Here is a 26,025-nt window from a genome sequence, read left to right on the forward strand (position 1 = left end):
AGTTATTTAAAAGCCAACGATATTGGTTCTGTGGCTGCAGTCTGAAATATATGTGTTCTCTATCTATATATATTTTTGAACAGACATATATATTTTATATAAGGTTATTTAGGGTTGTGTGTGTGTGTGTGTGGGGGGGGGGACGACCAATATATATCTTGCCTCCAGGCACCTGGAACGAACTTACGCCACTGGTGGGTCACATACAAAGTATATGGGGGACCTATGGCTTTAGCAATTTCTAGGGACAGTTGTAGGAACAGCTAAAAAAATGTATTTCAACATTATTTGCATAATTTAGATAAATATCTACTTTTCACTTTTATTTAATTGTTTAAAATATGTTATTTTATGCAAATTAGAGCAATTGTGGGTAGGAATTGTAGCAAGAGTGCAAAATGTAAAAAGAAAAGTCCTATGAGAAAATTTTTCCAGGGACAAATATTAGTTTGTGCTGGATGCACAGATCAAAGCCTGGAAGTGTCGGGTGAATAGGGTCAGAACAGACTGTTCATTGTAATACAGCGGCTGGTACCAGTCTGACAACAGAACAGGGTGGACTTGAATAACAACAGCCCCCACTAGAGGTAGTAAAGGGAAGTCTATTATCCACATATACAGTATGTCCAGCTGTGTTTTAGGAATGAGAGTAATGTCTATGGGTGAGTGGATGAAGGTGGGAGGAGAGTGCAAGTATGAGGTTTCACTGCATTCCGCAAAATCCTAGTAAATTCTTTGCCCAAAATATTTGATGCCAGTTTAACCAGAAGGAGCTGACAGGAAAGCTGATTATTCTCTTATTCAGAGTGACAGACAGCAGTGCTGTACATACATTGTTTGAAAAAACAGGCACCCCTGGTGAATTTTCATGTCTCATTAAGACTCAAGTAATATGTACAACCTAGTTTCGGAATATGCTGCGCTATATAAAGAAACTGTACATAAACTGTAAATAATAAGGCTAAAAATGCGCCCCGAAAATGTTCTGAGATTTGTCCGTTTTCTATATTTACCAAACTCCAGGATGCCATACATTCTGTAGCTTGGACCTGGTGGAAAATGCCATTTTTATATGATGTTACCCAGTAGAAGCCTATGGGCTTCATTTTGAACTTGGCCCTCACAGCACCCTCGGTGGCTAGCAGGTAACGGCGCATGCGCAGGTGGTTTTTCTGGTTCTAAACCCAAAAAATCCTTCTAAAAAAGATAACTCTTCTCAAGTGAGCTGTACTTCGTGATTTTAATGGCATTTCTAAGTAGACACTGGCACAAGTAATGCTGCTATGTACTTGATGTAACTCCATTAACCGCATTCAGCTACATCCTGTTTGCCGCTGGGTCATCCCATTGGCCGTGCAGCTCAGTAGATGGGACGATCACTTTGTCAGCACATGGTAGCGTGCGGTAGTGCCTACACACTACCCAGTGTGCACAATATTTCAGAGATCACTCAACATAGTGCCTAGTGTGTAATCAGCTGAATTCAAGAGTTTATAAAACCTTATTTTTTAACATATAGAAATAAGTCAGTGATTGGTTTATGCAAATATTTGGCTACCCTTTCAAGTGACTAACATGGCCTAAGATTAATAGTCACAAACATTATTACCTTAAGTGACACTATTGCATGGGATGTGCCCGGCCCCAGATGGTCTCTCTCTGACATAGTTACATTCCTTTCCCAGGGTAATTCAGCATTTGAAAAGAAAATATCTGTTGTGCATGTGTGCAAATCTGATTTCCTCCAGCTAGTGCACTCCCAGGTTATGATTTGGGGGTATGTAACTGTAACATCATATTCTGGAGTGAGAGCGCAGATTTACAAAAGTGAAATGAAGTGCACAATATACTAATCTCTGCTCTCTGCAGTTGAAGAGATCAGCTGGGGAACTGATTACTTTTGTGACCTGCCCTGCATGGAGTATGGATCATAGGGTTAATAGTAATTACTGTAAGTAGAACCAATCAAAAGGTCATTATATCTACAGTATCTAGGTCGACAGTCAAAAGGTCGACAACTATTTAGTTCAATAGTCAAAAGGTTGATATGGTCAAAAGGTCGACATGGAAAATGCCTACATGAAAAAGGTAGACCTGAGGTTTTCCCTAATTTTTAAAGAAAATAAAGACTTATTCATACTTTACCATCCACATGGGCATAGAGTTAGAATATAACAGTGTGCTAAGTGCAGTGAGGCACCATGCCCAAAACATGGCGAGCCATGGGAGGGGACGCCGTACACTTACACGGTGTCTATGTTGACCTATTTCGACATAGACACAAAAAAACATGAAAAACTCATGTCAACCTTTTCCAGGTCAACCTTTTGAATGTCAATTTTATGATTATGCTGGCAGCAGCAGTGCAGCAAAAAACACCAGAAAAATGTCCGCTGCTACCTTTTAACCGGATTCACAGTAGGGTCTGAGTGCTCCTGACAGAGAGGAAGAGCCCAGCCGGAGGAGACTGCACATGGGCCTCCTCCTCTCTGAAGAAGCTCCTGATTACCACTAAAGGAGTGGTGGTCCATTACCATGGATATTCATTGGGGGTGGAGGAAATGCTTCAATGGCTATATATGGGCACTAGAGGGTGTGGGTGAAATACCACTGGGGTATCTATTAGAGGTGGTTCCCATACAGCAGGCATTCCCAACCACGGTCCTCAAGCCACACCAACAGTGCAGGTTTTAGTTATATCCAGGCTTGAGCACAGGTGATTAAATTAGTACCTGAGTGATTCTGATTAAAACATCTGTGCTGAAGCCTGGATATCAGTAAAACCTGCACTGTTGGTGTGCCTTGAGGACTGTGGTTGGGAATGCCTGCCCTACAGTGACGGCAAGCGGGAAGTTGCGGCTTTTCTTGCAAAGCCATGCCTCGTTTTTGCTGAGGTCACACCCTTATGGGTGTTCCGATTTGGGTGCCCCTCTGGGAAAGTTTTGACATCTTTATGGGGCTTCTTAGGACCTGCTGGGCCCTCATTGGGTACCTAGGTTGCTTTGTGAAAAAATATACGCCAGCTGACTCCGTGTGAACATTAATGGGAATAGATCCCCTGTGGGCTAATTACCATGTGGAGAAAGGGTATTTAATTAAATAGCCATTTCCCAGGTTTTTTTTTTAAATCATAGATTACTGCATGGAAAATCTCCAACATGGATTCACATGTGGCACTGCAATAAGCCGCAGCAAATTGAATATGCCCATGTGAATTCTGTATGAATGCTGTCATTCATTATAAGGCTCATGTTATTTTGGGAGAAATTGTTGTTCTTATTGTCAACCCAAGAATGAACATTTCTGTGCTTGTAGAGCTGGGTTATAGCCTCCAGCTCCACTAGGCTATCATATGCCTCTGCTTTACTGAAGTAATTTCAATTCAGTGGGATAGACCCAACATGCTAGTCTGGATTGGCACATTATATTCAGCAACACCACAAGTTTTTTCCTTGCACCCTATAGTGATGTTAAGGTTATCGTAGTTGGCTGGTTAGGGGCCTGATCAGAGGTGACTACTACCTGGGCATAGCTACTGGCCGCGCTGCTGGGTCTCCCCTGCTGTGTCCCCGCCTCTGTCCAAGATCCCGGCACCTGTACAATGCAGATGACAAACACTGGGCCTGGTGCATGTACAGTCTTGGTGATGGTACTGTGCTTGAGCATTCTCCTGGCTTCTATGGGCTGCATAGGAGGGGACGCAGTACACTTGTACAGTGTCCATTTCAACTATGTCGACATTCATGACAAAAAAAGTAGAAAACTCATGTCGAACCTTTTGACTGTCAACCTTCCCATTGTCGACCTAATGCTTGTGTTGACCTTCCGACTCTGTCAACCTTGGCCATGTCAACCAATTTCAGTTGTCGACCTAAGCCATATCGACCTTCAGTGGTTGATCTAATGTATTTTGACATTAATTGAGTCGACCCTATGACCCATACCTGGCCATATTGACCCACATGTTCAGCAGATGGGAGGGGTCGCTAACAGTTATGCACTGGATTGGGCTGTATTTGGCACCCTCAGCTGGGCAGTGGGCAGTGAAAGCACGCCAGCAGGACTGTGGATTACGCAGAAGTGGACAAAAGTGTCAATTCCCCTTTGTCAGTTGCCGAAAAAGTAGGCTAGTGCATGTGCGTGTTTATGGTGATGACAAGCAGCAAATCATTAGTGCGGATAGGGAGCTAACACACTGCATGGAACATACAACTCTGCATATAGGTAATTACACGCATGTACTGTATTGCTGTGCACATCATGTGGGAGCACATTCCTCTGCATTAGATCACGGGTTGTGGGACTGGGTAAAGTCTTTCCCACTTATGTTTTTGTGAACTATTTATGGAGGAACCATTACTCATCACACAAGCTCACCTTGGTGAACTCTGTCGGATAAATGGGACTCTAATTGTGGTGCCCTAAAACACTTTTGGCAGAAAGCGGCCATCTGAAACGTAAGTGTAGAGTAAGTATAGAGTTACTTTTCATACTGAAGGATGGAAAAATCATTCGATGGCGACCGCCCATCGAATGATTTTTCCTCCTTGTGGCCTGATGCGAGCAGATGTGTGTGCACATCAGCTGGCATGATAGCGTGAGGATTTGCTTGGCAGGGGGGACATGCGTTTGGCCGGGCGGCATTGACCAGCTCGCTAGGCAGTGGATATACGTAACCTAGCGAGCAGGTCTGAATCAGGCTCTTAGTGTATTCGTACTTATCTACTCGTGAGCAGGATGAGGAGATTATGCATGGAGTTGTGGTGCTGTATGGAGGGGGCGGGGCTAAAGAACACAAGTAGGAGTCAAAACAAATTACTCCTACTTGATGACCTACGAATCATGTTAACGCTCTGCCCCTCAAAGTGAAAGCATCGCAGTGGCAGGAGTAGCCCTAAATGAGCGTCAATCCTGCATTTTACAAGGTATTTTCAAGACCACCCCCCAATAGAGTAGGTAAAACTTCCAATTTTCTTTTTATATGTTAAAACATCTTTCTCATCAATGAATCACTTCAACACAGGTGATTGTAATCATAAATGATCGGGAATCCAGGAGCAGAGCATGTTGTACCTGATCGTAGGGGTAATGCTGAAAGGTCTACATTTATACACACACTGTACATAGATACATCACTCTTCTAGTATAATGTCCATCAGCCATATTTCCTCTTGTACACATAACAAAATAACATCATCTGATGGTCATCCGATGTGGATTCATATGACTCTGGTATACAGACTAGTACAGAAGACCAATTGTGACACAGATTAAATGCTGCATTAGGATATCCCAGCAGTTCTCTAGGCATAGCTGCTGGGGTCACTTGTGAAACAGATTTAGGTGTCTACATGAAGATGTGATGTGGGTGACAGATGGTACTTTACACACTTTAGACTTCTTGTATACACTGTACGTTAGACTTCATTTATACTACACAGCCTTATATTTAAAGCCACACGTACCATAAGGCATACATGGGCCTGAACATAGTAGTAATAGTAAAGGGGGCAACAAAATGACAATATACTCACTAATCTGTCCTGCACCTACAGGGAACACTACATACTACATACATACAGTGAACACTACATATGTTGTATATGTTGTATAAAAAGACAATAAAAAGGCCATTAGGAAATATTGTGACATATGCTATGTGTGTGAAGAACATATGGGTGAGATTTATCAAAGATTGAAGAGAGATATAAAGTACCAGCAAGTCAGTTCCTTCCATTTTAAAATACTGTCTATGAAATGACCACACCTATCAGCATTCAGACCCAGGATTCTTGTAAAAGGGGCATGGCTTCAGTAAAGGGGCATGCCTTCAAGGGAATGCCTCCCTCGCTAGCCACACCTCCCGTTTTCATCGCGGTGGGGGCATGTCCCCAGTCCCTCTGCCTCCCGTGAATAGACGCAGTGCACACAACAGCTATTCACCGATGCCCTGCTAAGCAATGTAGCCAGTAATGGGGAGCCTCCCAACTGCCCCACTTCCCTCCACCGGACACTGCTGCCCATGGGTGGGACAGCGGGACACTGCTGCCTGCGCTCTCAAAAAATGGGACTGTACCACAAAAATCAGGAGGTATGAAATAACATACATTTTTCTCCAGAATCTCTAAATAATTACAATTATTAACTGACTATTTACAATCATATACTGAAATAAATCAATCTCTCTCTCTCAGGAGTTAAATGCTTATACAGTTGTATCCTTTATTCCTTTCTTTTTAGCTGAACATTATAATTATTTCCACATGTTAACTAAGTATGCTACATCATCAGGCTATGTGATATGTGATGAGCTGCACTGGAAAACATGTATACATAACAAATTGATAAATGGGGGGTGTTTTAAAGCCTTTTTTAAGCTGGAAGCACAATAGACAATAGGGGTTATTTAGACCTGGCCGGTTCTCTGCTAATTTGCAGAGCCTGTGATCAGATAGCCACCGCCCCGCCAGAGTGAGATCCTGTCCTGTGCAAGGCAAGGCTGTGACAAATCATTTTTCCAGACTAACCTACTTGGCCTGTGCTGTAGAAAAAGACTGATCGAGGCTGGAGCTGACATCACACGATTTCCCTGAAAATGCCTGGACGCACCTGCGTTTTCACTGAAACTCAGAAAAGAACCATCAACTTTTGTACGACCATCGGTTAAAAAAGATGCAGAATTTATCGCTGGATGGCCTTGTCCATTCTGTTCGCCAGGTGCACGCACCCAACACAGCAGGCGGGGATGGAGAGAGGCGCCGGGCAGCCCCATTAGCATATGGGAACGCCCAGCGCTTAATGGGCTGTAGCCATGAGAACGCTGGGCGTTCTCATGCTAATGAGGCCGTGACGCGCGCGTGTGTATGTGTGTGGGGCGGGTGTTAGCTGCCCGCCCATTTCCTAGCCAGCATGCACACATAAGTAAGGTTGCTCAGAGCTACCTTACATATGAGTGCACCTTTCACATCTTTCGATGGTCACCAACCATCGAAAGATGTGGAAGGTTCCCCCTACCCTACGAATGGATGTTACTGTGTATTCTAATTTGGTACAAATCACACAGCATCACTGAATTGTGCTCTGCTTTGGTTACGTGTTCCCACAATGAAAATAGAGAAAATAATGGGATCAGTTTTAGCAACACCTCTTGTTGACATAAAAATATAGGAAACATTAAACAGACACTGATTTTAACACTACTAATTTATAGACTGTTCATTGAAAACAAATCACATTGCATCAAATGATTCTCAAAGTTTATTCTTGACACTCGCTGCAATACATTTCTCTGCCACAAGGTGGCACCTTGACAGAATCGCACTATGTATATAATTGAAAATGGTAATTGAAAAGTAATATGTAGCGCATGCGCAATGTATTCTTAGATCACAATGCTATGCTTGTGTTCTGAATTGAAGTAAGTCACACAAAAAAGAGATGTAAGTTAATAGCAAAGCAAACGATTGACTGTTACAGCCACTCAAATCCCACAAATAATGCACTATGCGCCACAACCTCCCCCCCCCCTCCAAAAAAAACCAGCATGCCTCCATCCCCAAATCCTCAACTAAATCAAGAGCTTTTGCTGACCAGGGTTCTGTTACATAAGGGAGACCATGGACAAGGGTCCTTTGCCATAGGCTGCTGGTGTTGGTCACTGGCTGCGATCCAATTGAGGCTCTCCAACTGGTAACCAAAAGGATGAAGTGGCAGTTGCATTTTGAATTTAGCACTGCCTGTGAGCCAATCAAAAGTACTTGTGATGTCTGACTTTAGAAACTGTTGAGCGGAGCAGTCAGTTCAATGGTCAAAGAATGGAGAGCTCCACTGGCCACAGAAGAGGCTGGAAGATGCCCCCCATTGGCTTTATGAAGCAAACAATAGGCAGTGACATTGGCCAGCCCTGCCAGCGCTACACTGTCTCTTCTTTTCTTTATCCAGAATAACAAAGCTGAGGACCAAAGAGTGATGCTTGTTGGGGGAGAAAAATAGCTACTAACCCTGCTCCCCACTCAATGTTCCCTCTAATTTTACGAAGGCTTTGTGCAGAAAAAGATATTGGCTGTGCAACTTTGGAAGGAAATGTACATTTTTGTGCGTCACATAACGTATACAGGCCTAGGTTTCGAGTTCTGTTGAGTTAATAAAGCAATTTGAATGTTTACAGACTTCACACACCACACATATAGACTATAGCAGTGATTTTCAACCTTATTAAACTCGTGGCACACTAAAACAAGATTTTAACCTTTGTGCGCTCAGTTGTAATGTCTGTGCGCGGGCTCGGCGAGTTGTGTGCGCGCGCACACGCGCACAGCTTAGAGGGAACACTGTCCCCACTGCAGTCTCCCTCATCATACTGGTAGGCAGCCTTGGCCATCGGTAACAACTTCCTCTGGAAACCACCAGATGTTGGACATTCGGCCCATAGGGTTGGACAGGCCTCTATCCTGTATGGCAGTTAGGCCGACTACAGGTCTGTGCCCTAAATTAGAGTGACTCTAGGCAATAAGCCCAGGTCCCTTATTGTACTAAAAGGAAGGCCAGAGCCCACCTAGTATAAGTGGTCCTGGACATTAGGCGCATGTCATTTTACATGGCAAAATTTTTAGTAGCTAACGTACCTAAACCCAACTGGCATTAATTAGGTAGGCCTGATTACCTGTTAAGTGATCAATTAGCCTGGGCGTTAAATAAATAAGTGCACCTTGTGGACCTGGGCAGCAGGACCAGTTCATTTAAATAAGTGACTCCAGAAAACAGGAACCAGTTTGTTGTTGATAAGCATAATGTTGTTTAGTGTTGTGACAAATTAGGATTAGGTGCTTCTGTGTTGTCTATTTACAGGGATCTATGGAAGGAATAAAAAGCATAGCAACAGTGAGAACCCTCTGTGTTCGCCTGTCTCTTTCCCTTCTGTCCTACTGGGTGAACCACTGGACGGAGTATTTGATTGGCCGGTAACTAGAAGTTGATATTTGTATAATGCCTTCAGCTATTTTATTTTTCCATATTTCTTTGGCTTGTACATCTCCCATTTTTTATCTTCTATTTCATTTTTTTTTTCATTTCTATTAAATAATGTAATAAGAGATGAAAACAAACACTTTTTTAAACTATGTATTACACATCGCATTATGCTCTGCCTCATCCTCTGAATACTGCCCATCCCTGTTCTCCAGAGGAAAACAGTGCACTTTTTATAATAGAACATGGATAAAGTAAAAGGGCTTGAGGACCGGTCAGAAAATTGTGGGAGGCTGAGAGAAGGCACATTGGAAACATAGATACATTGTGATGATGCTCAGGATAGACCTCTGACACTTGTGAAGTCATTTTTCAAGTTCCTGTGTCAGCCGCTCTCTCAGCAGAGGAAGTGAGTTCAGCCAGAGTTTGTGCAAACACTTCCCCTTACACTTCTGCCTGTAAGGCCAAAGCCACCACCGTAGTGTCTCCATGGAAACGTTGACTGCTCTGGATAGCACGAGAGAAGCTGGAAAGGAGGAGTTTTTCTTTATTATTGCCATGCAAAGTGTAGGGAAGGAAGCATTGAAGAAACTTTGTTAGTGGAGGTAGTGTTAACTCAAAAACGTAGCAGGCATATGAGCCGACTTTGTTATGCGGCAGCCCCCAATCATGTTTTTCTCATGTGGGTGGTAGCATCAGCCCTGCTTATCATTTTAAAAAGCTGACACGTGCATGAGGGCATAGCAAGTTAAGTGAATAGTCTTCTGACAGAAGTGCCTGAGATCAAGATAACTCTTGAAACTATGTGATACTGGCAACACTTTTTGTTGTACTCATTTATCAAAAAGAGAAAATAGTACCATCAAAAGAGAGGGTCCAGAGGGGCAATACCTACAGGGAAAAGATAAAAACCTATAGTACTTCTTCAGAAGGTATTTACCATTGCCAGATGTCTTTGTCATAAAGCTATACTCATTTACCAGTATTCAGGTGATGTCGGTCAAACTTGGACATTATTTAAAGGGGCAATAACTTAGGAGGCAAAACCATGCATTGCAACGAACTGGAGCGGCTTTATATTTGGCCCAAAGTATCAACCAACCAGCTTCTGTCATTTTTCAAACACAGGGACAGATTTATTAAGCTGATCAAGTGGCTCATACTTTATCACCAGCCAATCAGCTCCAAACTGTCGTTTTTCAAACCCAGTCTGTAACTTGACAGATAGGAGCTGATTGTACAATCCACTTTATGAATTCACCAAGCTTAATAAATCTGCCCCTCAGTCTGTAACATGGCAGTTAGGGGCTAATTGACTGGTACTTTTTCTCTCACCACTTTATCTGTCTCCAATCAATCAATTGGGTAGAATACCGTCCAAAGATATAGTTTAGGTCAATATGCAATCTGAGTCTGTGCTAGAGGCAGACCAATTATAGCAATGTACAATCTGGGACAGGTTGGTGGTTAGACAAACTTAATATGCACTCAAAGTCCAGGCTCACAACAGACGGGGACCCAAACACAGGCTAAAGTCAGAATGAGAGCAGGGAAATCCAGTAACAATCCAAGTCCGCAACAGCGATCAATTTACAACAAACGCAGGTTTAGTTACTTAGAACACAGGATCTATAACTGGCACAGAAGTGAGCCTATCAAACCCAAACCTCCAATCAATGCATGGCATTTATGGAGAGCAAACTGTAGCAGCCTGGGAGAAGAGAAAATACATTCTATCATTTCCGTAACCATCTAGGACACTGAAAGAACCATGGTTTGGCTATTGCTTAGCAATGGTCACAAATGTGGTGACAGCTGCTGCTTCTAATACCGGGGACAGAAAATAAGGTCTCATAACCCGATTCAGACACAAAACACTTGGGCCAAATGTAATAAGGTGTGAGAATCAGAAAGAGATAGATTTGGGGAGTTTTTCCATTTTGTTAAAGTGGCAATCAATTACATGGCAAAATCAACCTGGTTTTTCCAGTGTAAATAATTGCCGCTTTAACAAAAAGGGAAAACTCCCCAAATCTCTCACTTTCTGATTCTCACAACCTATTACATTTGCCCTTCAGTGGGAAATATAAATTCAGTACTTTCAGAATGTCTTTAGTCACCCATTCCTTAGATCCCCAATACTTTTAATCCATTATCTCAAGACATCACCCTTTAAGAAATAAATGTTACATAAAAATAACACCCCAAAAATTTAATTCAACATAGTACATATCACATTACTCAGTCTAACCAATCATAACCATGATATACCAACAGTATAATGTAAAATAGTTCAAACTCACAGTACAAGAGGAAAATAAAACAGTGAAATATTTAGACAACTAAGTTAGGTACAGTTAAACACAATAGCATACAGTAACGCAGAGCACTGGGAAGGGCGGATAGAAAAGATGTTGCTTGTGAGGGGGAATGCACCAGAGACGGGGTTATTAGAGAGATAGAACAAAAGGATGGATGATCCTGCTCATGACAGCTTACAGTGCAGGGGAGTGGGGAGGAAGTAAGCTGCACTAGAGAAGTCTTGGGAGTGGCAGAAGTAAAAGATCATCATGCTGACACAAGAGGAAGAGTGAACAGGGAGCGTACATTGGAAGCATGGCAAAGTGAAGAGTGAATTCCTTATAAATGGCTGATGAACTTTAAAAGAATTTAACAATAAGATAAATACAGTACAGCAGAGTGTCCTATGTATCTCTCAGAGAGCATATGCATCTATATTAGAGTTGATGGCAAATGTCCTGGTAAATATGAGAACTACTGTTTTTGAAAGAGTAATAAGTCAGTTAGCATTACATTCTGGGTCTTTTATTTTAACCCCCCCCCCCCCATTATTTTTTTTTAAGCCTGACTCATACCTACCTTGTTGAAGGAAAACAAAAGGACTCGATTTTCCTTAGCTGTTGACAGAAACGGGGATTTGTTGACTCTTTTACCTATTGTGCTGTTTCCTCTGCATTATGCACTGGCAACCAATCAGAATTCGGTTTACAGTAGGAACCCATAAAGATTTCAGTCAGTGGGAGATTCATTACAGAAAGTTGGCAGTGACTGGCCGGGTGCTACCCCCTCTGGGAGTTGTACATGTTGATATCGAATTAACAAACTTATTTGGAATACTTCCCTCAAATCATGAGAAGGTACTTGGAATTGTTATACTTTAATCTGCAACATTCATGTATCTGAAGTATATTACAAATAAAAGGGGATCCATAGCTCTTCACCTTACCGTACAATACTATTCCCCACATAGCCTTCACAATTTGAGCCTGTTTCTGAGTTGGATACATCTCACGGATTTGAATATACTGCACATGTGCAGTGGAAAGATATAGGTAACTGTGCATGTGCTGAATCAGGCATACTGTATGCACATGGAAGGAGACTGATACCGTGTGGATGGATTGGTCAGACCGCTATTTTCAGACATCAGGGGCAAATGAAGGATACTCAGGAGGGGGTTTCCGTTCACACAGACACACACACACACACACACACACAATCACTTTAATACTGAAATACTGTTGATTTATTGACTGGAACCACCACTCATTACAGTGTTATAATATTCCAACTTCTCAACTCAGAATATCCCCTACCACAATTGGTGTCACCCCTTTTCCACTTGTATCACCCTCACCCACTTATAGCATATGAATGAAATACAAACGGACTTCAAAAATGCAATAGTGGTGGTAGGCATGGACATTGTCTTGTCCCACCTGACTTTTGAAGGCTGCCTGCACTGTTATGTTCATAATTCAGCCCTAGCAAGCGACCCGCCGAGACGGAGCAGTCTGGCACGTCGGGACTTTGAATAAGTGCGGCTCCATCAAGTATTGTTTATGAAAAGCTTTTATGTACTTCATTGTTCCTGTACTTTGTTACATTTATTCTATCTGTTAAGTGCCTTGAGTCTTATTGAAGAAAGATCGCTATATAAATAATTTTTTTGTTTTGTTTTTACTATTATTATTATATTGTGTGACTCAGAATAAAGCCCTAGATAGAAATGTATATGTAAACGGTAAATGTGAATACAAGTATATATTTGTTACTACATAAATCACTACATTGAACTATTCTGTAATGCATTAGTTGTGCAATACACGTTTAGAAAGTCAAGTGATTTCATATATTTAGTGACAGCCACAAGCCATCAGTAGTGTTCTAGACATAGGCTGATTCATTGCCTTTTAGTTACTACTGCTTACAATACCAGGAAAAACATTTGCATCACAGCTGCTAAAGAAATACTTGGGAAATAGTTGTTAATCACTGTTCAAACACATAGGGATCATAGGTAAGTGGAAAATGCATCTGCAACCGTTTTTCTGAACCGTGTGTCTATGGGAAACTTCCTGTAAAGCGAAAACAAAGGCAAGGGAGATGTTTTATTCCAACCTTTCTCTTGGATCTTGCATTCACTAGAGGAACAGGCAGTTATTAACCCCTTCACGACATTTGACGTATATATACGTCATGGCCGGGAAGTACTTCCCGACCGTTGACGTATATATACGTCATGGCTTCAAACTGTCACTGATCGCCCCCACCGTTCGGCGATCGCTGTGATTGGCTGTTCAAATGTGAACAGCCAATCACAGCTATTTCTGTGTTACCGGCGGCTAAGCCGCTCGGTAACACAGGGATCGGCGGTGATCGGTGCTGGCACCGATCACCACCGATCCGCAGCTCTCCCTCCCACCCGCCCGGCAGCCGCTCTCCCTCCCTCCCACCCGCCCGGCAGCTGCGCTCCCTCCGGCAGCCGCTCCCCCTACCTCGCTCCCTGTCACTGTCATCAGGAAGCAGCCGCAGCGCTCCCCCCCAGCTCCAACCCCCCCCGCATGTAAAAAACTTAAAAATGTATAAAAAAATGTATAAAATGAAATCATATATATATATATACACATATATATATATATATATATATATGTATATGTATATGTGTATATATATGTATATGTATATATATATATATATGTATATATATATATATATGTATATATGTATATATATGTATATATATATATATATGTATATATATATATGTATATATATATGTATATATGTATATGTATGTATGTATATATATATGTATATATATATATACACACATATATATATATATGTATATATATATATATATGTATATATATACACATATATATATATATATATGTATATATGTATATATATATATATATATATATATATATATATAGACAGATAGATATTCCAGACATATGACGTATATATACGTCATGGTCGGGAGGTACTTCCCGACCGTTGACGTATATATACGTCATGGCTTTGAACTGTCACCGCGTCTATAGACGCGGTGACAGTTTGGAGATGTCTGCTGTCCCTGACAGCAGACATCCCCCCTCGCCGCCGATCGCTGCGATTGGCTGTTCAAATGTGAACAGCCAATTGCAGCGTTTTCTGTGTTACCGGCGGCTAAGCCGCTCGGTAACACAGTGATCGGTGGTGATCGGTGCTGTTAAGTACAGCACCGATCACCACCGATCGCCAGCCCCCCCCCTCCCACCCGGCAGCCCCCCCTCCCTCCCACCCGGTAGCCGAAGCGCCAGCACCCCTCCCACCCCCCACCAGTCGCAGCGCCAGCCCCCCTCCCCCACCATTCATTCCACCACCAAATATCACTCCTTCCCTTCTGAGTCCTGCCATGCACCCAACTGGTATTTTTTGGTCACATATGAGGCATTGCCGTACTCGGGAGAAATTGGGGCACAGATTTTGGGGTGCTTTGTCTCCTTCATTCCTTGTGAAAATGAAAACTTTTGAGCCAGATCTGCATTTTTGTGTAAAAAAATTTAATTTTTAGTTTTCACAAGGAATGAAGGAGACAAAGCACCCCAAAATCTGTGCCCCAATTTCTCCCGAGTACGGCAATGCCTCATATGTGACCAAAAAATACCAGTTGGGTGCATGGCAGGACTCAGAAGGGAAGGAGTGATTTTTGGTGGTGGAATGAATGGTGGGTGCTATGTCGCATTAGCAAGACCCCTGAAGCACCCATACAGTGGAACCCCCCCACAAGTGACCCCATTTTGCAAACTACACCCTTTAGGGAATTCATCAAGGGGTATAGTGTACATTTCAAACCCCCAGGGGTTTCACCAATTTTGATACAACTGAGCTGTGAAAATGAAAAATTAAATTTTTACATTTTCACAGCCCAGTTGTATCAAAATTGGTGAAACCCCTGGGGGTTTGAAATGTACACTATACCCCTAGATGAATTCCCTGAGGGGTGTAGTTTGCAAAATGGGGTCACTTGTGGGGGGGTTCCACTGTATTGGTAATGCAACATAGCACCCACCATTCATTCCACCAAAATCTGTGCTCCAAAATCCAAAAATCACTCCTTCCCTTCTGAGTCCTGCCATGCGCCCAACTGGTATTTTTTGGTCACATGTGAGGCATTGCCGTACTCGGGAGAAATTGGGGCACAGACTTTGGGGTGCTTTGTCTCCTTCATTCCTTGTGAAAATGAAAAATTTTGAGCCAGAACTGCATTTTTGTGTAAAAAAATGTAATTTTTCATTTTCACTGCCCAGTTGTATCAAAATTGGTGAAACCCCTGGGGGTTTGAAATGTACACTATACCCCTAGATGAATTCCCTGAGGGGTGTACTTTGCAAAATGGGGTGACTTGTGGGGGGGTTCCACTGTATTGGTGCAACATAGCACCCACCATTCATTCCACCAAAATCTGTGCTGCAAAATCCAAAAAACACTCCTTCCCTTCTGAGTCCTGCCATGCACCCAACTGGTATTTTTTGGTCACATGTGAGGCATTGCCGTACTCGGGAGAAATTGGGGCACAGATTTTGGGGTGCTTTGTCTCCTTCATTCCTTGTGAAAATGAAATATTTTGAGCCAGAACTGCATGTTTGTGTAAAAAAATGTAATTTTCCATTTTCACATCCCAGTTGTACCAAAATTGGTGAAACCCCTGGGGGTTTGAAATGTACACTATACCCCTAGATGAATTCCCTGAGGGGTGTAGTTTGCAAAATTGGGTCACTTGTGGGGGGGTTCCACTGTATTGGTGCTTTGGGAGTCTTGCTAATGCAACATAGCACCCACCATTCATTCCACCAAAATCTGTGCTGCAAAATCCAAAAATCACTCCTTCCCTTCTGAGTCCTGCCATGCGCCCAACTGGTATTTTTTGGTCACATGTGAGGCATTGCCGTACTCGGGAGAAATTGGGGCACAGACTTTGGGGTGCTTTGTCTCCTTCATTCCTTGTGAAAATGAAAAATTTTGAGCCAGAACTGCATTTTTGTGTAAAAAAATTTAATTTTTCATTTTCACTGCCCAGTTGTATTAAAATTGGTGAAACCCCTGGGGGTTTGAAATGTACACTATACCCCTAGATGAATTCCCTGAGGGGTGTACTTTGCAAAATGGGGTGACTTGTGGGGGGGTTCCACTGTATTGGTGCAACATAGCACCCACCATTCATTCCTCCAAAATCTGTGCTGCAAAATCCAAAAAACACTCCTTCCCTTCTGAGTCCTGCCATGCACCCAACTGGTATTTTTTGGTCACATGTGAGGCATTGCCGTACTCGGGAGAAATTGGGGCACAGATTTTGGGGTGCTTTGTCTCCTTCATTCCTTGTGAAAATGAAAAATTTTGAGCCAGAACTGCATGTTTGTGTAAAAAAATGTAAGTTTCCATTTTCACATCCCAGTTGTACCAAAATTGGTGAAACCCCTGGGGGTTTGAAATGTACACTATACCCCTAGATGAATTCCCTGAGGGGTGTAGATTGCAAAATGGGGTGACTTGTGGGGGAGGTTCCTAACTTTTAGCACTTATGGTGCCTAGAAACCTACATGGTGCCTAAAAAAAAATCTCATAAAAAGGAGGCTCCAAAATCAAGTAGGTGCTCCTTCTATTATGAAGCCTGTGGTTTGGTCAACGTGCACACTAGGGCCACATATAGGATATTTTTGAAAACAAAGGAATTGGGGGAATCAATTTTTAGTCACATTTCTCTAGTAAAATCTACTGTATTCGTTAGAAAAATGTATTAAAATTGAAACTCTGCAAAAAAAAAGAAATTTTGAAATTTCACCTACACTTTGTTTTAATTCCTGTGAAACACCTAAAGGGTTAACAAACTTCCAAAATGCTGTTTTGAATACTGTGAGGGGTGCAGTTTTTGAAATGGCATCATTTATGGGGGTGTCTCACATACAAGTCCCTCAAAGTCACATCAGAACTGAACTGGTCCCTAAAAAAATCAGTGTTTGAAATTTTCTTGAAAATTTGAGAATTTGCTATTCATATTGTAAGCCTCCTAGTGTCCAAAAAAATTAAAAGGAAGTTGAAATAATGATGGAAACATAAAGTAGACATATGGTCTATGTTAGTTATTAACTATTTTGAGTGGTATGATTATTTGTCTCACAAGCAGAAAATTTAACATTTTGCATATTGCTAAATTTTCCATTTTTTCACGATATTTTGGTATTTTTCACAAAAAAACACAGACTGTATCGACCCAAATTTACCACTAACTTGAAGTACAATGTGTCACGAGAAAACAATCTCAAAATCACTAGGATAAGTAAAAGCAAAAAAAAGTTATCCCCACTTAAGTGAGACATGTCAGATTTGAAAAAAAGGGCTCTGTCATGAAGGCACAAACTGGCTCTGTCATGAAGGGGTTAAAAAGAGAATACATAATGATCAAGGTATATGTTATAACACCTCGCGTTATAAACAAATATTCTGACCTACAGTAAAGGTCACTGTCATCTTCAGGAATTTTGCGGTATCTATTATTAAATAACAAATTTGATTCCCTGAAATAAATGAAAACAAAATTGAACAATCTGGTAAAAGTGCTGTAATCCTACTAGTATAAAACATGCAGGGCCGGTGTAAGGCTTCTCAGCACCCCAGGCAAAACTTCAACCTACTGCCGCCCCCCCTCCCCACCCCCCCACCCCTACACTGCCACCAATAACAATTTTCCAACCACTTAATACATACTTGCCTAACATTCTGGAATGACAGGGAGCCTTCCAAAATTCAGTGGTCCTCCCAGCCACCCAGGCAGGTGGACAAGACCCTTGCTTTCTCTGGGGGACCCCAGAACCCTCTCCTTTGCCACCCACAACAGAGTACAGGAAGGGGGCAGCCAAATAGGGAAGTATGCCTCAAGAGAAAGTATGGAGGTGAGGTCGTTAAGTACAACAAGGATCCTCACAGACATCCTTGATATTTTGATAGGCAGAATTGGTGGCGCCCCCCTAGAACCTGGCGCCCTAGGCAGCTGCCTAAAGCTGCCTAGTGGTAGAGCCGGCCCTGAAAACATGAAGAAGAATATTTTTGGAAGTTTAATTAAGAGTACACTGTTAACACAGACATGGTATGCATGGGAAATTTGCCATTTATGGTGTCTTGTCTGCTGTTTAATTTATCTGCTTTAACACTTCTCTGACTCTTCTGTGTCCTTTTATTTATACCCCTTTTCCACTAGCCTACTTATCCCGGGTTTTTGCATGGGAGCGCGTAAAACACGGGATTTTAGGCAGGAGGAAAAGCTCCCTATAGAAATAACCCTGGTCATGAGACCCGGCATTTCTACCCAGGTAGCGACCAGGGTTGAACACGGGTTCAACCTGGGTCACTGTGTAGTGTAAATGGGTAACCGGGGTCGATGCGACCCAGGTCCCGTTCACTACAGTGCAAAAGCCGGTGCTGGGAGATGCTTTTATCTCCCAGCGCCTTCATGACCCCACCTCCCAGTGACGTCACCCGCCCGGCATTATGCTGGGTGGGGACTCTAGTGTGAATGGGTTTGCAAGCCAGGTCGCACCCAGGTTGTTGCCGAGTACAAAATCCTGAATGCGACCCAGCGTGCAGATGGAAAAGGGGTATTAGTGTTGCGTTTAATACCCCTATGGAAATTTACACATATGGGGAAATTTACTCAGTGGGAGTTCTAATTCACAAGGGAAGATACTATTATCTTCTAGAAGGTGCTACATAAATAAGAAAGATTCTGATTGGTTGCCCATAGCAACATGTGAACTAGAACTCCCATCTTAGTAAATTTCCCCGATAGTATAAAAGTCCTACTCCTTCAACACAACAGTGCATTGGATTTGAAAGGAAGGAAGGTGGGAGAGAGGTTTGGGGAAAAGAGTACAGCTTCAAAGTCCTGCTGTGTGGGGTATAGAGGAGGCGTGCAGCTGACCACCACAGCTGGCTCTCTGCACATCGCATGTGGTTTGTGTAACATCTGGATGGGAGAAGATTAGTAGATGGACTCACAAAATGACGGAATATTTATATTTAGCATTAGGAATATCACCAAGACAAACAGCCCATAGCAAAGGCTGCAATGTGGGAATTATCACTGGTGCAAGGACATAAGAGTAATCTCAGAGAAGTAGCAGTGTAAAGCCCCGTACACAAATATGATCGCGGCAGCTTCCCGGCGACCGGCGGCTTCACCCAGAGTGTGTACGGAGCATAAGAGTTTGATAAATAGGTGAAGTTTTTACAACACCCCTAGTGGTGCATTTTAGTAGATTTCACTGATGAAAACAACTTTGTCATCTGCAAATTAGTGAACATTAAGAAAAACAAGCTGTTAACGTGTAATGCTGTTTGACTGAGTGTTGTGACTACTTAGCAACAAAGATACATTTTAAAATAGTGCTGTAATATATGGATTGTTTGGTGCAAGAGCATTCACATTTACAGTGGCATTCGGAGCTTGATTCTGGTTCCATTGGTCCCTCGCATGGGGGACCGGTGATAAGCCTCTGCGCATATTCTCATATGCGCATGTGCAGGTCTTCTGTGCGGGCGCCTTCTCTGAACTGCACAGTCGGCGTGGCGCTCACATGAGGGGGCAGTGGCCTCTGGCATTGGGTGGCGGTTTCAGTGGCCGGATGGGGGTGGCAATGATGGGGCAAGGAAAAACCAAGTGTTTCACGGGCATCCCAATGAAAATGCTCGGTGTTTTCATGCAAACGCAGGTGAAACTGTCGTCGTCCTGCTGCCTGCAAATATAAGTCAGTCTCCACTCCCGGGGGCAGGTGAAACCATTCAATGAACACTGACAAACAAATGATTTCTACTGCTGCGGACACATGTGCGGAGAAGTGTGTCTTCATAACACATCCCCTCACATAATTGCGATGGAAAAAGGCGGCAGGGGTGTGGAATTCGGTGGGGCGGTGTCACAACTGTTCAGTAAGCTGCAAGCTAACCCATGTCGACCTAACGCATGTGTCGACCTAGACACCTGTTGACCATGTCCCATGTTGACCTAGACCCTTGTTGACCTTCCAGTATGCCGATCTAACGGTTTTGATCTAATGACTTTCGACCATCTTATGGTTGACCAAATGATGCCAACCCGCCTATTCACAGTATGGTAAAGCTCATGAGTTAACTTAAACATAATTTCCGAATGGTTTATACACCTGGACAATTTAAAAATATTAATGACGATAGCATTACAGTCGTCATCGGTCAACAAGATGTTAAGTTCCGATTCCCACCTGACCTGAATTTGGATCATTGTGTGGTGGGAGGAGGGTAGAGTACCATTGGGATATACCACTTTTATGACCTAGGACATAACATTTATATAACATATATGGGTGGGAGAAACTGAGGGGCAGAGGACTGATTCATTATCCAATGTCTAATGCGTATCCATGTAACATCTTTCACTCAAGTAACACTCATGACACGTAGGGGGGCTGCTTTCGCTTATCTACCACTATTTAATACTTTACTTGCTACAGTATCTCTCACTAGTGTGCTGCCTTGGAATAGTTTGGTTTGGCTGGTCAAGAGGTGTCCCATGCCCTAGACTTGAACTATTAGAATATTAGGGACTTACCTGACCTCTATTTACCTGGAAAATGTATTGCAAAATAGTCTAGGGCCCTCCACTATATATGCTACATTTTTAATTATATGCTTGCATATCTGTGTGACGTCATCACGTCACACACGGGGGAGAGACAGAGACTCCGGAGAGGAGCCGGGGGTCGGGACTATTTACAAGTAATATTTCTTAGCATTTTCAAAATGCCATCTAACCAGGATTGTTTTTGTTCCCATTCTTATTCTATATCTTTGATGTTAGCTCTTCATTTTGGTGCATAGGCAGCACTGGATTGCACATAGAAAGCAAACCAATTTGTATTGCTCTATTATGCGGTAATGCTGACAATGAATATGTCGTTTGTAATAAGTTCTGGCATTGAAGTGATTTGAAATGAACTTTTTTGGAAATATAGTGAGCAATGTTTTCCACCGCACCCCCCTCCCCAAGTACTCACTCTGCTTTAAACTGCAGAAATAGTTCCAGAATTCCCCTGGGTAACCCTCTGTGTACAACTCTAGCACACACTTGGAACAGATGTGATCAGGAGAAAACAAGAGAACGAGAGAGATGCCAGAAGAGAGAAATAGAGCGAGGGGAGAGGAATAATGGTCGTGGTGTGGGATTGTTTAAAGGGGTAGATCATAAAATAGGGTAAAAGTCACTTGATAGAAGGATTCAGGCAAATGATTGTCCTTAAGGGACAGATTTCCAGAAACTGAAGTTAAATTCATAAGAGGCTGTCCTTTCATTGTAGCATAGGGTCATCTGCCCCCCTCCCCCCCTCCCTCCCTGTATCTTTACTTTGCCAGACATATTAAATATAAACACTTTCTTTCTCTGTATACAATCTTCTAAGTGAATCACATTCTCTGAGGGGGCAACTGCTAAACATGTATCAGATATGCACTCACATCTTCAGTATATACAGGACAAAGACCTTCAGTATAAATGCATAAGATCATAATACCACACAACTTTTGAGAAATCAAATACATTTTTAAAATTTAAAATGTCAGTTATTTAAAAATTAGATTCACCCTTTCAAACCTCCAGTCCCAACTGTCCCGATTTTTCATCCCACCCAATGAAGCAGTGTCCCGCAATGGGGAGGGGGCAGTTGGGAGTCCCCCCTGCTACCCACAGAGCAGGAGCAGTATTGAATAGATGCATTCTGTGTGAAAGTGGGGGTAGGCGCTGGCTTTGCATGAGCGTCATCCCGCGAAACCACGCCCCTTTCAATGAAGCCATGCCCAATTTTCGGCATCAGCACGGCTGTGCCAATCAAAGGTCCCAACCACTATTTTGGGAGGTATTCCCTTTGAAACTATGGAGAAATGAGCAATGGAAGCATTGTTTGTAATAATCAAAATTATTATAATAATGTGACAAATAACCAAAGTAGTTTATCCCTTTGTATCACATCATATCCGCTTAATATACTCAACAAAGGAACAATGTTATACATTCGAAATACACTCTTAAAACTTCTAATACATTGCATAAAGTGTCATCAACTGGTGTGGAGAGAGTTTTTGAAATATGTCATAGTCAATAAAGATAATTGTAGGAGTACATTTACTAAAGCGTTTTAAAATGAAAAGAGGTGATGTTGCCCATAGCAACCAAACAGATTCTGTTTATCATTTATCTATTGCATCTTACAAAATGATAGACACAATCTGATTGGTTGTTATTGGCAAAATCACCTCTTTCCATTTTTAAAGCTTTATTAAATGTACCCAATAGTGTTTGATATGCAAAGTTCAAAAGTATATTTGACCTTGCCACATTTGTAGCAGACCTATGACAGTGGATTTGTGCATGTGTTAGCGCCCCCCTGTGGTCTAGGTCGTTATAGATCATGTTGTATAAAAACATGCAAGGACAAAGTATAGTGCCACTTTCTGGGCAGGAGTTTCTAGAATGTAGAACTGTAGTGTTTGTAGAGGTACTGTACTCTGTACATACATAATAACTATAACGTATCCAGCCATTTACATGAGGTGCCAAATAGCAATCAATGTGAAAAGACAGGGCATTTAAATTCTGCCAACAGTCTTACACTTAATATATCTTTGCATCTGCAGAACCATTAAGTAACTACAGGCCTATTATAGTTCACGAACAGTTCAATGCTATTTTGCATTTGACATATAATAAAGATTTATTTCTACAGATGCTAACTAATCACACACATAATTACTTGCAATCACTGATGCGTGCGTATGGCCTAGTAATGCTACATAATAAAGGCTAATGCTGCTCCTCAACTCTATGGGGGTAATTGAAAGGGTTTGCATGCCGGCACCAACTAGATGTTGCCCTAGGCGTAATTCAAAAACAGAAGCCATTACTGACTTTAATGTTATGTTCCGTAATTTTAACGGGCTGGTACCTACCTTAATTTTGCAGCTTTGTGAGCCCTCTAAACGCTGCCCGCCGCCCGCATGGCCGCCAATCATCAAATGATTTATCAAGTGCTCGCAGATCTAAGGTGTCTTAGATCTGCGAGCTCCCTGTACAGGAAGAGGGTGGGCAGCTGACATCTTCTGACATCAGCTGCCACCCACCTAATCCGCCTTATCGCCAAATTCCCATGGGAATGCCCAGCGTTTTCATGGGGATGCCCATGAAATGCTGGTTGTTCCCATGGGCGCAGCCCCTTGCCGCTGCCCCCACCCGCACTGCTAGGTGCGAATGGGCCAGCAAATAAGCTATTTTACCACACCCACTCACACCAAGCGGTTGCACATATGTGCATGCGGAGGGGGGCAAATGGACCAGAATAAGGTCCATAATGTATTACATACAAAAACTGTACATATTCTTTCTAAGCTTGATTTTTATCCAACAATTGGTTTACTTTGAATATAAAATATTATTACCTAAATTCTGTGTAGTACCAAGGGTTAATGTTTCATATTGTAACAGTAGCCTGACATCCTGCTGTCTGCATGCTACGAAGTCTGTTGTGGTGAGTGAGTCATGCAAGAGTTTGTGGGGAAGCCTGTATATAAATGTATGTGATAATGGCAAGCTTGATTCCTTTGCAGATAAGTAGCTGTATCATCTTTGGTACTATGGAGGTTATTCAGATTTGATGTTATGCGCAGGACCATAAGCATTTATGTGCAGATGCAGCCGCTTGGTGCGGGTGGGCACGACAAATTGCTGATTTGCCATCTGTTCACACCTAGCAGTGCAGGCGGAGAGTGTGGGGCTGCCGCGACCGGGCTGCACCCATGGGAACGCCCAGCATTTCATGGGTGTTCCTCTGAAAAGCTGGGTGTTCCCATGGTTATTCGGCAATGACATGGGTGTGGGGGTCGGGCAGCTGACGTCAGCGGATGTCAGCTGTCCGCCCGCTTCCCGTATAGGGAGCCCACAGATCTAAGACACCAGAGAGTGTCCTAGATTTGCGTGCACCTTAGAATTCATTCGATGGTTGGTGACCATCGAATGATTACCTCCGTGCATGCAAGCTGCGAATTGATGTTTATGCTAAACATCCATTCACACGCATGCGGGGGAACTCGGTGTGCGAGGGGGGGAGTTGATGCGGTCGGCATTTAAACCACACCCAAAGCTGTGAATTTCTCAGCTTTGCGCGTGAACCTGAATAATCTCCTATGTGCCTTATAGATGCCAATACAAAATAAATGTATATTCAAACATTGCAGGTCTCAATAGCATGACAAGGGTCATTGTTGTAGATTACCAGGACACTTCCTTCATACAGAAAAGCGAATGATGGTAATATGAGCATCTCAGGGCAGCCTAATCATGTACATTGTTAACTGGTGGCATATTATTCTGTAGATCAGCAGTTCTCAAATTGTGTTTCATGCAACATGGCGCACAGTGGGGCTCAATATCATGCTGAAGGACAAATAAGTATGACAGAGGCATACCTTCCAAGTATCCTACTTTAAGAGGGACAGTCCTGTTTTTTGGGGAAGTTGGGAGGGCGCAGTGTGATTGCTCAGCGTGTGAATATATGCAGTGTGATGCTCACATCATCTATAGGATAGAAGCCTGGAGGCAGCCCAGCATCTTGGAGATAATGGAAACAGGGGGGTTGCAAGGCCATATGTATCACCCACCTACTACTGGGCATGGCAGAATTCCTCTGTATCGTCACAGTTGATATACTTTACACTTACTCTGCTCCAGCTGGTCATTGGTTAGGCATAAGTATGAGTAGGCGCCCTGAATACTCAGGAGTTTAATTCCATGACTTTTATGGTAGAGGGCTAACAAGTGCCAGTGCAGAGCAGTGCAGAATTGGGAGCCATCAGACACAGTTTATTTAAAGTTCAAACAGGGTTATCACAGAAATAACATTTGCTTACTTGGTCCTCTCCTCCAGCACAACATTTGTATAAGTTCCATCAATGTACATCAGTCCAGCACTTCCCTGCAGCTGCATAAATGATGGGACAGTGGTACATACCAGTGTATCCTGGGATCAGTATTGCCAAAGCAGGTTCTCTCTTTGGTGTGTTCTCCCCCTATTTGTTGTGGATTCTCTCATGGACTCTAGTTGATGGAGGATCTTTTAAACATGCCACGTGACTTACAGCCACTCACCCAGATCCACCTCTCCCAAAACTCACACCTGGGGTTATTCTTCTAGGGTACCCCTCCTTGTTCCTTCCAATGGACTCTGCAAACTGCTGCTCTCACACTCTCTTCCACAGAAGCTGCTGACTCCCATCTCATACTGAAAATATGGAAAATATGGAATCTCTCGCTCTTCATAGCAAAACAGACACACTGCTTCATAATGCCAGGGACCGTGGAACACAATTTGGTTGTCCCAACATGATCTCTCTCCCCTGGACACTAGCATGTGTCCTTCATTCTCCCTCTTCTACTCACACTAACCAACAGCCTGTCCTCTGTCCTCTCACTTCCTGTCCTTTACCCCTACATGTGGAAGATTGTGGAAGAACTTGTTTAGACCATAAACTCAGTCCCTTTTTTACAAGGCTGAAATATAAAAGTATAAAGCCGAGGGGATGGCCGGGTCCCCCATAAGGATGTGAAACCAGAGTCAAACCAATCAGTAGAATAAGGGGAGAAGAGTGGGCTTTCCTGCTTTCCTCCCTGCTTTAGTGGATACAGAGTGCAGC

At 42.8% G+C, this 26,025-nt stretch overlaps 1 protein-coding gene and 1 long non-coding RNA gene across 4 annotated transcripts in view; one reads left to right on the top strand and one right to left on the bottom strand.

Annotated features, from left to right (window-relative positions):
- The window catches only part of SEPTIN9 (septin 9), a 207,456-nt gene that overhangs the window by 54,590 nt on the left and 126,841 nt on the right, over nucleotides 1-26,025 (bottom strand). The gene's annotated exons all lie outside the window — the stretch shown is intronic.
- LOC146008508 (uncharacterized) overlaps nucleotides 1-26,025 on the top strand; it is a 54,174-nt gene that overhangs the window by 2,161 nt on the left and 25,988 nt on the right. The window contains exon 2 of the long non-coding RNA XR_014444524.1: nucleotides 8,848-8,960. This is a non-coding gene — a long non-coding RNA (uncharacterized LOC146008508). The remainder of the gene's footprint in view (nucleotides 1-8,847; nucleotides 8,961-26,025) is intronic.

Source organism: Crinia signifera, chromosome 6 (assembly GCF_055691185.1).
Source record: "Crinia signifera chromosome 6, ASM5569118v1, whole genome shotgun sequence".
NCBI lineage: Eukaryota > Metazoa > Chordata > Amphibia > Anura > Myobatrachidae > Crinia > Crinia signifera.